This window comes from Gekko japonicus, unplaced genomic scaffold (genome assembly GCF_001447785.1).
Source record: "Gekko japonicus isolate JY-2015 unplaced genomic scaffold, Gekko_japonicus_V1.1 scaffold2712, whole genome shotgun sequence".
Classification (NCBI taxonomy): Eukaryota; Metazoa; Chordata; class Lepidosauria; order Squamata; family Gekkonidae; genus Gekko; species Gekko japonicus.
The window spans coordinates 205,486-210,789 of record NW_015169868.1 but is presented as its reverse complement, the minus strand read 5'-3'; positions in this window follow the sequence as shown (position 1 = coordinate 210,789).

Here is a 5,304-nt window from a genome sequence, read left to right as displayed (position 1 = left end):
ACCCACCCATTTACAGAGTGGAGAAAACCCGATGCTGAAACCGCCGCCTTCCTCCCTTCTTCCGAGATCTGAGACCTTATTCTCCCCCCCTCCTCTGACTTACTTGCGAGGAAACCTTGTCCAGCTCCGTCCACGAGGCTTTTCCCTGCTGCTGCTGCTGCGCCTCTGAAGCGCTTCCTCTTTTCGACCCTTTAGAGGCGTCTCTCCCACCCACCCTACCCCCGGCTCGGCTTCTCCAGGAAGCCGCGTCTTCCCTTTAACCCACGCAGCGCTGGACACGCATTGAAGCGCCCCGCAGCTTCTGCTTATATGCTTCCCTTCAGTAGACCATACATTTTATCTAATTCTAATTCCGGCCGGTCCCTCGGGAGGCTGCGGAGTCCACTCGGTCTCTCTCTGTCGCCCTTTATCTTGACCGACCGGTTACGGATCAGCAGGGGGCAGCTGCGGGCAGGTGGGGGGGGGGGCGGTCTTGATCATTGTTTTATCGGCCGTTCCATGGAGTCAGCCTTTCTCGCGGGGACTCAGCTCAAGGTGGGTGGTGATGATGAAGAAGAGGAGGCTCGCAATCGCCTTTTCCCTCCCCCTCCCCACCACAGACACCCTGTGAGGTAGGGCTGGGGGGGCTGGGAGAGCTCTTGACAGAAACGGCTCTTTTTCAAGGACAGCTCTTATCAGAACTACGGCTTGCCCAGGGTCATCCAGCAGGTGCAAGTGGAGGAGTGGGGAATCGAACCCAGTTCTCCTAGATTAGAGTCCCCGCACTTAACCACTGCACCCAACTGGCTCTCCATCCACTGATTCAAGAGAGGAGAGATCCAATGAGCAAGGCAGCAGGGGGGACTCCGGGAGGGCCACCCAGGTCAAGATTACTCCCGAGGAGCCCCCCTGAGTGAGCCACGGAGGGTCCATCCATCTGGGTCTGGCAGCAGATGAGGTGGAGGGAGACTGCGGCTGCTTCTCTCTTGCTGCTGCAGTGGTTTTGAACCGAGCGGCTCTTTCTCTTCCTCTTCCCTTTCAGTCCCCCTCCCTCTGAGAGAAACGGTTAAAACCTTCCCCAAAATGACTGAAGCCAGGCCTTTTTCGGTGAAGCGAAGAATTTTTATGGCCTGGGCTGCTTGTCCAGACCAGTTCTTGGAACTGGACACAGAGTTGCATAACAGTAAGACAAAAACTGAGTAACAGCATATAGCAGAACCAGAACCTTTTATTCACAGAAGGCCTTTCAAAAAATCTATACTATGAAGGCCCAAACACAGGTATAAATATTATTTATTGTAGGATGTAACAGGAATGAGAGGGGCAAAAACCACCTACTTTCTCTTCCATCAGTACAGCTTTGCTGAAGAAGAAATAAGAAAGGCAACTTCACTCCCCCACCTTGCATTGCCCAAAACACAGGGCTATCAATCTATGTGGGTCACATAGGGTCAGAATGGAGTGCAGGAATGGAGAGGAACACAGCAAACATCCACATTCCTATCTCTGTGTCACTGTCAGTGAGAGAAACGGTTAATACCTTACCAAAAATTACTGAAGCTGGCCTTTTTCGGCGAAGCGGAAGAATTTTTATTAATATACTCTTGCAAGAGGGTGTGGAGCAATCAGGCAAGCAAGCACACCAATTATTTCTAAAGCACCTCCTTATATACCTCTCCACGGACCGGAAAATAACAAAGACCCTCCCTCAGTCTGGTATTGGTATGCCAGCCGAGGGGTAGACTAATCCGAGCGCGCTAAAAAGGACACATGACAACCCTCCCCATACATACACTTAGTAATTCCAAATAAGGTTACAGATATTTGCTGTTTAATGCATTCTTCTAAGTCATTAAACTTAAGTATTCATCAGTGTCGTGGAATCCGAGGCCAGTCTTTCACCAGGTGTCCCCCCTGTTCCTTGGCGTGGTCCAACACACCTGTCAGCCACTTTTAATTGGTTCAAGGCCAAGGAATGTTCTTTTCCTTAGCTAACCCTCTTGAGTTCCAGGGAGAAAGCTCATATGGATTATTTATTGCTGTTCATCCTGCAGCTGATTATTTTGTCTTGCCAACCCAACATTCTCACCCGGCTGTGACTCTCCATTTGGCCCGACCTTTGCCCTGGTGTCTTTTCCTAGCATCAGCAGAATAGCAGCTGCTCACATTTTGATTATTTCTGTTTAAGGACATATATGGATCAGGTATAGATTATATTGGTATAGCAATACAATTAATATGTGTTTCTTGCCAAAACTTTATTCTGTTTCTCACACCTCCCTGCAGTGAGGGCTTTTTCCGCTCTGCCTCAGGGGAAGGGAGGGACTGGAAGAGGCTGTTTGTTCCGACTTCGTGTCATCCCTATAGGTAATGGCCTTATTTCAATTACAGGCAATATAAAAGATGTTTATAATAATCCTCTCCTGGATTCGTTTGCAAGGACTCATGCCGTTGTTTTCTTGTCCCATCTCATCTTCACAACAGCCTTGTGAGGTAGGCTAGGTTCATGCGATAGTCCAGTGTAGGCTCGCTCACACTTTAAAGCTAGTCGCTCACAAAGTAGAATTTTTGTGCCCAAGGTCCCTGTGACGAAACAGGTCCACTTTGACTTACGGATCCTGGTTCTGCCAGCCACCCTCTGTGGCTTGCACCGATTCCCGGAGGGTGCTATTCTACCTCCGCCCACTAGGGTACGCTGCCACCAGTATTCCCTCTAAGCTGAGTTAGTGTGAGCTGGCTCACAGTTTTTGAGCCTCCGGCTCACCCTTTTTTGTCTTAGCTCAGGAAGGAGGGCTCTAGAGAGCAAACTGATTTATGCAGGAGCCCAATCGCTGGCTCACAACTTTAATGCCAGTCGCTCACAAAGTAGAATTCTTGCTCACAAGACTCCACAGCTTAGAGGGAACATTGGCTGCCACCATTGTCCTGCTGAGGTCTTCCTGCCAGGAGGGGCAGACCCCTGACACCCCTTCTCAAACTGAGGCCGTGCCTCTTGGTCTCTTGGAAGGAGGGCTCCAGAACAAACTGATTTATGCAGCATCCGAATCGCCCTCTCACAACTTTAATGCTAGTAGCACTGAAATTTGAATTTTTGCTCGAGACTCTACAGCTTAGAGGGAGCATTGCTCTCCACCGCTTTTGTCCTCGTCCGCCCAGGTCCCAGGGCATCCTGGGAGCCCTTCCTGAAAGGCCTTCTGGGAAATCTCCTGGAGTCACCTGGAGATTCTTAACACCAAATGCCTCAGCGACCTCGCAAGCCGAGTTATTTGCGTAAGTATGGCTGGCAATCGACTGAGCTTCCTGTCCTTCCAGAGAGGAGAGACGAACAATTGCCTTCTGAAACTCAGAGTGGCAGAGGGGGAAAGGCCTTGTGTCCCAGTCCCACAGCAGAGAGGGAACTTTGGTCAGGAATGGATGCAGACAAACCGCTAGATTCCGTTCCAGAAACACCGTAGAGACCAACCAGGTTTCCGGGGTATCAGCTTTCCAGAGTCAAAGCTCCCTTGGTCATCCCCCGGAAATCTTGTTGGTCTCTTGAGCGTTGGGTTTCCAGCTCCAGATTGGGGAATAACTGGGGGTTTTGGGGGTGGAGCCTGAGGAGGGCGGGGCTTCGGGCCTAATGCCATAGAGTCCGACTTCCAAAGTGGCCGTTTTCCCCAGGAGAACTGATCTCTGCCACCTGGAGGTCAGTTGCCATAGCAGGAGATCTCCAGCCACCACCTGGAGGTTGGCAAGCCTACTAAGGTGCAGCTTGCCTCAAAACTAGCTCTTCTGACCCACGAGGGTCAGCGGAAGGGCACATCTTCGTCTCTGGGCCACGAGGCTCACTCTGAGGCTTTTGCGCCAGCCCCTCTCTTTCGGCCTAACCTACCTTGCAGGGTCTACAACTATCATTTATGGGAAGAATAGCGACAGTAAAGATGAATATTTTACCAAGAGTGATCTTCTTGTTTCAGACAATTCCAATAATAAAAACCCAAAACTATTTTAAAGAATTAGAAAAGCTGATAAGTCAATTTATAGGGGAAGGCAAAAAAACAAGAATTAAAATTATTACAAGATGTTAAAGAAAGAGATGGATTCGCATTACCATACTGGCGGCTGTATTACAAAGCGGCAGCCCTTCCGTGGATGAAAGGATCACATTGGAAGATACAAGACTTTTGAAACTAGAATGCCATGACTTAAAAATGGGTTTCCCATACCTTTGTGTGGTATGGGAAAACTAGCAATCATAAATACTTTAAACAACATATACTTAGAGCATTATTACTCAAGGTGTGGGAACAAACCCAAAAACAGTATTATAATAAGACACCAAAATGGATCTCTCCATTAGAAGCATTCATAAACCCAATGACATTTTTCAAAGAACATATGTGGAGATATCAAGACTTGCTAGATGATCAAGACAATTTAATCCGGCAAGTACAATGAAGGGAAAAAAGCGTCAACCTGAACTGGTGGGAAAAAGCACAACTTGACTCCAGATTTGCGAAAGATAAAAGTGTGGGGTTATACAATGTACCATTAGAATTAGATAAAATGTATGGTCTACTGAAGGGAAGCATATAAGACTGTTTTATGGGGTTTTGTTAGAAATGAAAATGCAAGATGAGGTGGTAAAAGAAGTAATGGTTAAATGGGCACAAAATATAAGTCATAATATACATCTAGAACAATGGGAAAAGATATGGAAAGTCAATGTAAAACTTACTAAAGCTGTGTCTTATAAAGAAAATGTATATAAAATATTTTATAGATAGCACATGACACCTGAGAACTTAGCCAAATGGTACCCAAATATGTCTAATGTATGTTGGAAATGTAAATCCAAAACTAGTTCTTTTTACCATATGTGGTGGACATGTGATGTTGTGAAAAAATATTGGATATGGATACATGAAATATTACAAAAAATGCTGGACACAAATGTACTATTTATACCAGAATTGTTTTTATTGAATATTATACCAACAAATTTTAACTTACATGATGTACACATGATAGTCTATGTCAGGGGTGGCGAACACGTGGCTCTAGAGCCGCATGCGGCTCCCGGCCAAAATTAATGCGGCTCTTTGCCTCTTATCATCATTTTGTATATTGTGGCTCTGTCGCGTTCCTCCTTGGTCTTGGGGGTGGCGCCCCCAGTGGCCGTTGTGGCACGACGTGAGTGGGCCCCGTGAGGAGCGGCGTGGCTCTGGAGGCGAGGGTTTGGAAAAGACGGGGTAGAAGAGGACCTCAGAATGGCAGGGGGCGGGGTTGACGTCACCCCGAGCGCCCCTCTGCCGACACTCCCGCACGACCTCTGGCACGCTCCGT